Genomic DNA, 13,255 nt, shown 5'->3' with positions numbered 1-13,255 from the left:
CTATAAATAATGAGTAACTCAGGAGGATGCATCAAAGAGTAACCATATTAGTTCCTACCAAGAAACATAATATATTTTTAGGTCGCACTAAGGCAAACAAGAAGATGCGTCATTAGCTAGCTCTAGAAACTGAATAATATGAAATGTTCAAGGATATTTTCTACAATTTGTTGAGATACAGTATTGTTCAGATAAAGTGTTGGCATTTCCTACAAAGCAGACATTTCAGTGGATTTGGAAATCCATTTACTTAGTTAATACGCAATGCTAATTCAATTTCCTTCCATAACAGTTAAATATGAAGAATATCAACAAATTATTATTTTTTTACTTAAATACAAACCATCCTCATCTGATGATTTCACTATAGTGTATTTATAAGCTGTTTTCTTTTTGTTTCAGATATTTGCCCGGAGTCATAACATTATAAGAAGCTCGCTTAAATGTAAGTTTTCTCAAATATTTCAATTAGTTAAGTAAAATATTAAGTTAAGAATAGCTAATAAAGTAAGATACTAAAAATGTAAGAAACCTTAAAGAATTACAACTCGTCAAGGTATATTACTCATAAAGTAATCCATTTCACGTTTTGTTTCATCCAGAACACTCCGCCCACCCTCTCTTAAAACGCCATTTGGCTTATAGTTACTCTAAAACAGTATTCATCATTTACACTGCTTTTGTATATTTTGTCTAGCTGGAAATGTATCTCGTATTTTAATATTTTACAGTGTCCCCGTCATATTTTTCATGATTACTCTCCTGGCAAAAGACCAAGATCTCCCTCGCATATCTTTCGTAACTTTTGCTGCTTTTGGTGAAGTGTCTTAAATTCGACCGATAAACAAGATAACTCGGCTCACTGATTAATCTGAACCAAACCGCGTTTCCTCAGGTTTGTAAAGAATCAACAAACAAAATCCAACTTCACGCCTGAGATGCTTCAATCTATTATTAATACCTTCACGTGAGATGACGTTTCTCTAAAGATTTAAAGAAGTTCGTCTAACCTCATTCGGCTCGGTTTCAACGCGATTGCTATCTTTTGTCCTCTTACTTGAAATATTACACCATTATATCCCGACTATCGAAGTTAGTTTTCAACATTACGAGGGCTATTTTTAAGTGACATTGTTCTTGCTCAGACATTTATGAAAGAGAAAGTTTGTCTGCTCGTGGAGTCTGAATTGCTAATGCCGGTCGTCATTTACGTACCTTTTTGTTACCTTATGTGCGCGGGCCAGGTTACCAAAGCGATGAACGGGCTAAAGAAACATTAGCCATTGTCTGGAACAACCGAACCAATGCGCATAAATAAATGCCAGATTGCCTCAACGTTGCACGTCTCTCCTGTTGTTTGATACACTTTACGTTCTTGTCTTCACTTGCAAATGAGGGAAATTTAAGCGTAGGTTAGGAAATATTAAATATCCCCACTAAAAAGTGAAAAGTTATTCAGTTGGGGCAAATCCTACTTAGTCTTCATAACTCAACTTGGTCCCAATAGCGCAAAATTCAATGCTTGTAGCTAATTTGTGGGCGAACAGTCATTGATATTAAACTATACTCAACTAGTTAAATAACAGTATTGCATATTCAGGTCGCTGTACCTTGATTCAGAGCAGTTTCTCCTTCAGAGAAGTTCGTACATGAAGTTTCAAAGCAATTAGTCATTAATAAATAATTGAACGCAGCCGATATTCCCGCGTAAGATATGACATTCTTAGAACTTTGTAAATTTACGATGAAGTCATAAAGCCCCTTAGTATAGTTCACGTTCTCGGTTGAAAAGGAGTAACATTATAAGAAGTTTCCAGTCGTACTTACCTTGTCTAGAAAGGGATCAAACTGTGGTGCATTCGCCGCAATGTATTATGCAGTCTTGGGGCGGGCGCCTGTTTAAGCGGGTCGGAATCACTCCCGGCGAGAACATTGCTGTTCCCTGAAATCGGTCCATTTCAAAAGTTCCCAGAATGAAATACGTATATCAGGTTGGAATATCTTGCCAAAATCACTAGCAATAGATCTGATGATTGTAAGTCTTGAACTGCAGTCTCTACGTTATCAAGCTCTATAATATGACTGCTGACTGATGCAGTGTGCTAAAAGTAAACCCTGTGTTTATTTTCCAGAGGATTATCCGCTTACTGTGTCTAATATATCTCCTTTACATTTGAAATGCGAAAATTTGAATATGTTCAACAATTTAAAGGATTTAGGTTCTTTTTTTGTTCTATTGTTTACGAAAAATTTATACTAGTAACTACGTTTCAAAATTCATACTAAATCTGACCTAACTAATCTTTCGCCACCGATTCTATTCAAGTTATCAGATTTTATTCACAAGCTAATTTTCCCATTAATGTATTACCATTATAAGTCAAACTTGATTAGAATTACATTGAAATAGGGAATGCCATGAAAATTGGAATGGATTGTGTAATGCCATCTCATTTCCCGCACGTCGTGGTTTCGCTTAGTAGGTGGAGTTGCGATGTAGACCAATGGTTCGCTCTACAGACCTTATTAATATTGTAAGAGTCACGATAATTCAAGTTCTGGCTTTTGTACTTTTAATATGTACAATCATTAATTTGTTATAAATACTTATAGAAAACGAAACGATAAAAAGTATGTGTAACCAACCATACAAGTTATTTAATTTTTAATACCATGACACATTTGTTTATCGATCGATTTCATTATGTTGTAGCGCTCGCTTTGAATCTGTAAATCCAGCTCCATTCTGAATATATAAATGACATGGTTGTAAGGAACTTAAATGAATGTAAATGCTTTCAACCAATAAAAGTCCTATATCACGTTTCACGCAAGCTTCCTGCGTCGGCTCTCTACTTACACGATTAATTTGAGTCGATAAATCGGCATAAAAACCCAGGCCACGGTCAACCAAGCGCGCCGCTCTTTAACTATTGCGAGTTCTTTGTTCTCGGCCGCTTGTACTAGTCATTACGACCATTTTATTTCACGATCTAATCCACTTATTGTATTGTAAATTAACTATAAATCGTATGCCTCGATAGAGTCGATCAATGCAGGCCTGTAGGAATTTCTCGGCCTCTGTTACTAACCGCCTAGACAGGCAGGCAGCGTGTTCGGCGCCTGCTAGCCCATTAGCCCGGCTTAGCCGTCTGCCCTGTATAGAACGCTCGATAAACTTGTAAAAACGCCTTCTATCCATTTAATTTTATAGTTGTACGCTTAAGTGATCCTATTGGCAGATTTTCTTTCTTTTTTATATTGCTATTAATTTGTATCGTTTATTTATATTATTGTATGTACACATAAACCATTAATTTCTAATATTTATGAGGTATAGGTATGTAGGTATAGGTACATCAAGGGTGCACGTTTTTTTATTTCGTTATTATTGAGATATACCGCCTTAATGCCTCGTTCTTGTTGAAACCGCTATTCCTCCCTATAATATGGTCATTGGGTGCTTCTGCCAATATAATACATAAATTATGTTTCCATAGGCTTACAATATTGGGTAATAAATTTAACAATTATGACGAAACCTTTAAGAGAGTTCAGAAAATACTTAAGGCACGTTCGAGAACTTTTATATGGCGAATTTGATTATGTAATTCCTTGGAAATATTCAAGTTCTCCCTTCAGCGAGACGTTATCGCGGGTGGGTTCTCAACGCGTGCAGGCGTGGGCGGGCCTTCCCCACGGGGACTTAATTTGTTGCTCTCCTGGCGCCTCGCATATCACTTTCAAACGGCGTAACGCGACCTTACCACATCCCCTTCTTAGATCCGAGCAACGTCATGTTCTCTTTCATCAGCCACCGCGCCGAAAATCGCTATGTGATACATTCGTTTCATGCCAATTATCCGATTAGACGTCTGCAACTACATATATAGCGGGAATACTTATTTGCTACGCTTGTAGGTATAGAAAATAGCAGCATATCGTTTTTAATATTTCCCGGAATGGTAAATTCCTACAAGCTATTACAAACTCATTCCAATAGTGCGGAAATATGATCCTGAAGTTTTACACGATTAATTTTTTTTTATAAATCATATCGCTTTTCCTTATAAAAGTGATTGCTCGCATATCATTGCTGCTATCGAGCTTGAGCATTAAACACTGCTCATTAGCCAGCCACTGAAATTGACATGAACGGAGTATAACGATAATGATAAAGTGCGAGTTTAATCCCCATACGTCCGCTAACCTAACCTTAACATCTCTCATGGGACGTCCTAAAAGCCACTTTATGTGAAGTAAAGTCTCACATTTGGCAGTTGTGCAAAACTTCGCGGCTTTTGCGGTACATAAACAACTTGCACACGTGTGCGTCCGACCGCGTATCGATTGATGTGACTTAAATGCATAGTTTTCGGCTGCGGTGTCGATCAGTTTCCGCCAAATTTTCCGCTGCGGGCGCTTGGCAGCCGCACTTTACTGTGGCCCTCGATATAACACTGTCATTTTAGGTTTGTCTCCGATGTTGTTATTGGACGTAATGAACAGAACTGTCGCGTGTGTTCATTAGTCATTTTTATGTTGGCATTTGCTAAAAAATTGAATGATTATTATATAAAATACACATATTTATCTATCGTCACGTTAAAATGATTCTGTAAGAGATAGCATTGTGTACCTAACTTACAATTGTGAAAGTTTATGGATTCATCATATCAAACAGGTATCAGATCAGCAAAGATCAATCAATCATAGCATTGTATTGTGCGCCGAAACTATACACAAATACAAATTATAAAATATCGTGCTTTTTTTTAAATCACTAACAAATCCAGTTCAATAAAACGTGTAATATTTCATGTAAGGGATTGTGACGGTTCTGAGTTTACTCTACCCTTTCTTTCGCGAATAGATGCAACGGTAGTGATAAATCGTTTAATAATGCATCATTCGACGTGTTCCATGTCTAATGTCTTCTTAATGCTGCATACATTAGCGCCACACGTACCAAATTGGAGGACTAGGTATACTAAAATATTCAATAGTTCTATTGTTTATATTACAATTCTTCGACGAGAACTGTTAATTTGAATGTCTGGAAATATTAAATAGGAGGAAAATCATCATTGATGATTAAGTAGTATTTTTTATTAAGTTGATGAAAATGTATCAAACATATCTATAAAAAATGTATAAGTCGTATCATACAACTTAATACATCACAGCCACAATACCTATTTGAATATTGAGGATGTCATTGAATAATATTATTATTTCTCTAATGTTTAATCTATAATTTTTATGATACAGGAAAGGTGAAGCGTTATTTATTTAAAAAAAACAGTTAATGAAACTTGAACTCGCATAACTTATATTAATAATAATAATTGACCTATAAATATAAATATATTCCAAAATGTTGATAAAGTTATTAATGAGCACGGCACATAAGAATAGACAATGATCCAGTTTAAAAACATTTTACATAGCGCAGAGTTTGTTAAGCAGAAAAGCTCCATTTGAATGTAAGTTTTTTTAGCTCGTTTGCCGCTGTCGGCTCGCCGCGTTCTTTTGTTCTTGGGACGTGATCTGCTAGAGATGAAGCACACCAATGTTATTGCTCTGTTCCACGCTTCAATCCAGCTTGTTTCTACTCGACACATTTTTTCCCACTTTCCACGTCGCGATGGTTAAAGAGCGTTAACACTGCTTATCGCTCTACACAGGAAAAAATTCAAAAATACGCGTTTCAGGGTGTTAACGTTAACTTTGATTGCGTCTACTTCACTTGTCTAGTATAATTGAAACGTTGCTTATTATTTTAATGTCAAAAGACGATTTATGCAACTGTAAAGTATTAAACATTAGTTTTATCATTTAGTACTTTTATTTAATAGAATCATTAATTATTAATCGTGAATATATGAGTCCTTTTTAATAATTCAAATGAATCGTGTTCACATGCTCCCAAGAGACAGTGAATGTAACTAATTAAGTGTGCATATCTGACACATTGGCATGTCACGGCTCCGAGTGGCGCCGGATCCGATGCGGCGAGCGCCGAACAGGCCGGAGCAGTTATCCGTGTATCGCTTGGCTACGCCCGTTGTGGCTTTCGTGTTTATTTTTAGTTTCGCGTGTACATTCACTATTGCGATGAAATTTACAGCGATCACCGCGCCTCGCTGCCCGTTGGACCCCGATACTGCTCCGAATGACAAGCTACCGCTATTTCATAAATGTCTGCCATTTTACGCGAGAATTCCCCGCTCGGTCGATGAGCAATAATTCTTTTGTTCGATGGCGATAGTCCTTAATAGAACTTTCATTACATGATAGAAAGGGCACCGTACATTCTTGTTAATCACTGAACAAATTCTCATTTTATGCACATAAAATTTACCGCTTTTCCTAAAATGAAATGTGTGCAGATTATTTCATGTTGTCTTGTTTAAAATGTGATATACACCTGAGCAATATTTTCTAGCAGCTATGATGACATAAAAGTTTACCTACACCTCGCACGCTTGTTCGTCAAAATACCATTAGCTGCGTAGCGCGATCCCCTTGTCAAGCCGAGATTTGGCGTGACTTAGTGACTGATTAGCAATTGCTACGAGCTTACAGGCGCGACAGGTGGTCGGGCCACGAGCAAAGCTCTGACCCGCGTCTCCCGACTGATTGATGGCATCCTTACTCGTCGCTGCTGCGGAATCTGTTTGGAAACTTGCAAAAGTTACCCCATTAATATTATATCCTGCGTCTATTTTCACTAGGCCATCGGTTGGGTCGTGTGTCGCACAAATGTCAAATGGCGATTGTTCGTGACGTGGTCCCACGCTCGCGCCCGCGGTCTAATAACGCGAGGTCAAGTCGGAGCTCATGCATATTCACGGCGGCCGGCGGCTCATCTGTAACGGTCTTGCGACCGGTTGTATGAGCTCATTGTTGCATGTATCCGTCCATATGGCACGAGCGTCGCCCTCCGGTCCTGGCGCGCCGCTTGCAACTCTTCCTTGCCGTGCAATGTTTATCCGTAAAAATATACTCTATTACAACGCTTAGTTTTGGAACAGGTTTTTCAACTTTTGTTTTTGTTCAAGGAAATCAGATGCTATTTAGAGACACATTAACCTTTACGAGGTCTTTAGTGATAATGTCTCATTGCTGCTGCGCAAATTGCAGAGCTTCTTTAAAATTTGCAACGTTTTATTTGTTTATAAATAATTTCAATAACACAATTATTTTATATTTCAAGCGGTTCGTAGTTCTTATCCTTGAGAAAACTTGAAAAGTTTTCCTCAAGAAGCAAATCGATATCTAGATGCAGAAGTAGTATAGGATGGACATTGTTTTCTTTGCTTAATAATTCGACGACGGTTTGGATTACAATGGTCCGGTCAGTTAAGGAACGACGCCGGTTGATATTTATATTCTAATTATGTGCCAGCAACAGCGCCCCGAGGGTGCATGCGTAATATCAAATTGTGTTTTTCTTAACACGCTCAATAATAACTTAATATATTTGACATTCTTTTAATTATGGGTCAAGCTATATGAAACGATCTGAGCTCTCAATGTCGTGATTTTTGTATGAATGGTATAAATTAGTTATTGTAAACATTTTAGATAGATAAATTTATTTAATGGCAAATGGAAATGCTCGTTTCGACATTTCAATAAACGGTAAAAATATTTTTCATTTAATAATAGACTAATTATGTGAATATATTAACCTAAGTGTTTGAATCTTACAGGACACTATATTATAATAAACAGCAAACCGCAAAGGCGCAACTTCTAGAAATCTGAAGGTCGTAAGAACATAACGCGGTACACGTCACCTCGTTGAGTGCGATTCCATCTTAGCCAACAATAAAATAAAGATGGTGCAGTAATGCGTTTTACATTTTGAAGGATCATTAAATTGCGCATTACACGGCCCGGCCCCGCCGAGAGGCAATTAAAAAAGAACTGTTAAGACAGTACTCTTGAACTGAAGTCGTGTTCTCAACTGATTAAAACTGCTCTATTCTTAGCTTTCATTAAATTTTAATCAAGATAGTTCTTCGCGACTTCTGAGCTACTTTGTACCTTTGAACTATGTGGCACTCCAAAGGTGACAATCGTAAATGACTCCGAAACGATCTCATTTTAATGAACGAATTTGTGCAATGTAATCCATATAAAATCTCGACACCGGTTGTATGTCAAGATCTATCAATTAACATGAAAACTTTCATGTATTCAAACGAGTTTGTGTAAATGAGTGACGAGAGGCTTTCAGTGATTGAACGTCAATTAATATGAAATTGTTATAATTGTGTTAAAGGGCAATCGAGATACAATTTAAACTACTCACATCAATGATAATTCAGTCCATATTGTTTGTTATTCTCATCTAAAAGATAAAAATTAATCTTGTTCAATTTTATCTTCATGGAAGTAACCTATCGTAATTAATCTCTCGCCTCGTAAACTAAAATCTGTTTTGTTACGGTAAAAGTAAAGCAAGCTGTCATCTATGCAGATATGAGCCAAACTCATTTCTATATTGGTTTCACTGCTCGATTTTTTTACGGATCTGTAAGTGATTAACATGCTGTGTGTCGGAACCTTGTTTTCATTGTACCTACGTATCTAACAGTTTCTTGAAATCTGCCATTCGATATTGATATTTCATACAATATAACGTAGAATAGCTATAATTGGATATATAATGTATGTGAATGGAACGTGCAAATTGGGGTTATTGTAAATTTGCCACAAAGTTAATTCGTCACGTTTTTAAAACTCCATACATTGAAAGTAAATTCGTCACATGCCTAAAAAAGTATGTGTAAGTTCGTCACAGGTATATTCGGGTTATTGTAAATTTGCCACAAGTAGTAAAGTACCGCCAGCAAGCAAGGCAAGTGAATTATACCTTTCAGCCTGCGATGAAACCAGCAATATAATGATTTACATTTTAATATTACAGTCATCATTCACATAAGGTAAATTCATCAATAACATAAGGTAAATTCATTATTGAGTCAAATTGATTTGCGCTTTTTAAAAGTAGTAGAATTTTTATTGTGTTATTAGAATTTTATTATAAAGTTTTTTTTCTTAAATCTCGTAAATACTGGTGCCATCAATGGATTTATGTTCATGGCTGGATCTTTCACCATAAACATTTCATAAACTGCCAGATTATAGGATATGACTTAAACTAAAGAGCAATGTCTTTACTTGTTAAAATAAAAGAAAAATATTTCATCCTTATTTTTATGAGATTGTTATAAATATTGTAGAGCCGCTCTTAATTCATTGCATTTTAAAAATATTAATACAGAGAACTGTGATTTTTACGATTACCTATGTAGAATAATATACAGTGTGTAAGTAAACTAACTAAAGGCAATCGTTTTAATCTGGCAGAGTATAGACGATGCAGGACGGGCCCTGGCCATTTGTTCCTGTGGGAGCCAGAGAGGTAAGACATCAAATTTGCAGCTTATTTTCTCATTAATCTTTAGTGAGTCTTTGTTTACCTTGAGTTGTTTTATTTATTTTTTTGGTACACAAATCATAAAAAAAAACAAATCTTATTTTTCATAGTACACAAAATACAGCATGGTAATTTTATTTTAAGCTAAATGATCTCAAGTGAATTTTCATAACAATTAAAATTAGTTTACTTATAAGAAAAATACGTTACCATCTGGATAGAGGAGCTCTTCATAAACACTGATTAAAAGGGTTGCCTTTAGTTAGTTTACATACGGTAGATGTTAAGTAGTATTTTTTATAACTGTTGTATATTTTTAGAACATTCAGGGTGTAAGGGACGGGTTATTGTAAACTGATTAAGAAATAAACATTTTAAATTAATTTATTGTTTAATTTTTTTGCTATCTGTACTTAAATTATCGATGTGACGAATTTACAATACTTGATATTAAATCGTGACGAATTAACTTTAAAAAAATAAAAGTGTGGCAAATTTACACATACTTTTTTAGGTGACGAATTAACTTTGTGGCAAATTTACAATAACCCGCAAATTGGACGAGTGGAGATATTGAATAAAATGCCATAAACTCGTTTCAGTATAAATGAAATTCAATATTTGCTGTGGACATTCAATAAGGACGGCGCCATGTCGTAGGTTTCATACCGTTTAGCATTCCCATTATTATCTAAGTTTCATAACAACGTATAGCCAAGTTGCAATTAAATATTCATTTGTCGAGCTGCTCTAATGAATATGAAATTCTAATTAATAATATATGGCTATCTATAAAAGTAGTGTCTGAGTCGTGTAATAGGTAATAGATACATGTGTCGAAAAGAGACAATGTAAATTGTTTATTATAAAATGTTTATGAATACGTTTGTCTCAGAATGTAGGTATTAATTGCAGTATGAGTTTTGGTATCTCGTATTCTTGAATTGTTATTTCCTTATGAACTAATGATAATTATTATCGTGTAGCACGTGAAATAATTTCAATGTAGGTGCATATTTTATGTTTAACATGATTCCTTATTTTTATCGTATATGTACGTCCAATTTAGAAACACTTGATATACCTAATCAATCAAATCACAAACATTTTATATTTTTCCGTAGAATCTGCGTGATAAAATTTTCTTTTTTTTTATTATTATCAATATTCTTAAAACATGCCTACTGTAAAATTCAAAATTAGTAGGAAATTTTGCCCTTCCCTCTCGAAATTAATTATTTATCGTTAGCGAGCATTAATTAACCAATTAATAAATTATGAGAGTTCATCTTATTTCAAATATTTTAAGCTCATCATTAACTTTTGAAATTTACAAAATACGGCGTCGGAACGTTTAATTCTATAGCAAAAATCTACGGTGTTCTTGTTTGCTACTAAGCTACATTAGACGTCTTATAGGTAAGTATCATCTGACTGGAAAAGTTTTATGCTTCGCGTGTGCATATGGTAGAGCATATACTAACTTTGTTCATTAACTAACAAGGTTTTAATGCTTTAATTAGTACACAATGCCTTAGGAGATTTATTTCACTGTAACTTAGCAGCAATTATTTTTTATAAGACGATATAAAAGTTTATGAATGCAAAGAATCTTTCATGATATTTTTGAACCATAATTTTAGTTTTTGACTTGGCGCCGTCGCTTGCTATAATAACGCGTATTTTAGGTGATACGACAAAAAGATTTGGAGTTCTTGCACTCTGATTCACCGGTCGATATACAAAAACATTTATAATTCATAGCGAATTTATATTAAAAAGTATGGCTATTTTAACTGTATTAATTGAATAAAATCTTGAATGCTATTTCGTACATTTCTAAATGTAATGTATTAATAACAGGCAGCCTTCGTCTCGTGTTGTGTGCCGAATCGAAAACCACTTACACAGTACGTGGGCGACTGTCAATATCTAAACGTGTGTCGCAAAGTGCAATTCACATACGAGTTGCGAAATATAAACAGCCGATACAATACGTTTTGTACATATTTAGAAACGTGCACAGGTCGGATCTGCAGTGTTATTCAATACGCGACCTATTTGTGGTCAAGCGCGCTGTAGACGTTCCAACCACCTCGCCGGTGTCGAGTAATACTAAACCTGTTTGGAGGTTAGTTCAGATTGATACACTCGATACTGATGGTGAAGTGGCCTGTACTATTTACCGGCAATAATTGGCAATGCTGCGCGGATTATAACTTGCTAGGTATCAACGTATGCGCCACGCAGTCGGTTGTGCGAATTCCGTCGGTACATTTAATAATAGATATTTGGTTATCCTTGTATACGCAAATATATCAGATATATATAAAGAATCCATTCATGTTTATTTATATATTTAAATCTCTGATCTAAGGTAGATGTGCGCTTAACATAAAAAACAAGATTAAAGTCTTATAATATTTCTTATAAACTTTCCTTTAGCTGTATTTACACTAATATTAAAAAGTGGAATTTTTTGTATTTCTGTATGTAACGAATAAAAACTGCTAACTATAACGATTTTAAAAAACCTTTTATCATTAATAAGCTACATTAAGAGTAACTTAAAGTGTAACTTATACTGTTTTTTTTTATCTCGGGTCAACTGAGCAAAGCCGGGGTTATTGTTAATTTTGCTGAAATAGAATTAAAGTTACCTAATTCTGTTATTTTTAATCAATGTAGAAAAGCAATATGTGCAATATTGTAATACTAAATTGATTAATACTAATAATAATTTAGGATTGTTTTAGAAATTTGCAAATAGCTCACGAACAACGAATAGAATGGATATTGTATTCTTGTAATCTGCTTAATTGTTACTTTTAATTAGCAAACGTTACAGTTATCGTTCTTCCCGTCACGCTTGCTGCTTTTATTTATAGCTTATAATTTTGTGATAAATTATAGCTCTGAGTCTGTTTTCATAATATTACCTACATTATTTGTTAATTAATATATTTAAGCTATTAACATTTAAAGACAATTACATACAAAATTTAATAATAAAATTGTGCATCGAATCATCGCACAGAATGCCACTTCCTTCTATAATATGGCACGCAAAGATAAATAAAAAGGGTAAAATAATGAGATTGTAATTGCCATATGCTACAAATAAATTGTACTTTAAATTTACTGTGTAACGGTCTCGTGCATTTTGCAATTTATCGCACAAATAACTTCATTTTGCAACACTAAACCCATGAGTTAATATTAAATTTCTCCGTCACTTCGCTTCCTGTAAACGAGGACGCATTCGACGAGCCTAATAAGTGGGTCAAGTAATCCTTTGGAATGTAGAGTTAGCAATCACACGCGCCACCCGCCTAATTGAAGTCCAATGTCGCGCGGCCCACCCATGGTGATTGATACAACCCGGCCGGACCGACTTCTAATAATTCGATTGTAACGTTGTTTGGCAGCGCACCAAAGTCATTTCCTCAATCGAGTAGACTATCGAGAGCGATTCCACCCCGACACGGCGAAGAGTCGGAATCACTTTGCGTGGCGTGACAAGATACGCGAGATTGATGAGCGACGGTTACACGCCGCTTATCGGTAGGTCACAGCCACGTGGATAAGTACAGATTTTAGGACTCAGAAAGGCGGTAGCGGCGGTGGTGTAATAATTAGTAGCGCTATCGTCATCAATATCCATTAGTGGCGCCACACGCGACGCTCCCTGCGTCGCGCCGCGCCGGCCGCCTCGCCGGCTCGCCGCCGCTGGCTTGTGACGACTGCCGATACTCGATGACCGATAAGAGTTCGCACGCCCACCGTTATCCCGGGAGCGAA

At 35.7% G+C, this 13,255-nt stretch overlaps 1 protein-coding gene across 6 annotated transcripts in view; it reads left to right on the top strand.

Moving 5' to 3' along the window:
- LOC123705874 (protein muscleblind) overlaps window positions 1–13,255 on the top strand; it is a 112,139-nt gene that overhangs the window by 16,963 nt on the left and 81,921 nt on the right. For all 6 annotated transcript variants that reach the window (XR_006753346.1, XM_045654951.1, XM_045654950.1 and 3 more), the window contains exon 2: window positions 403–445. The gene's annotated coding sequence lies outside the window, so the exon portion shown is untranslated. The remainder of the gene's footprint in view (window positions 1–402; window positions 446–13,255) is intronic.

This window comes from Colias croceus, chromosome 3, assembly GCF_905220415.1.
Source record: "Colias croceus chromosome 3, ilColCroc2.1".
Lineage (NCBI taxonomy): Eukaryota > Metazoa > Arthropoda > Insecta > Lepidoptera > Pieridae > Colias > Colias croceus.
This window is presented reverse-complemented; position numbering and strand designations above follow the sequence as displayed.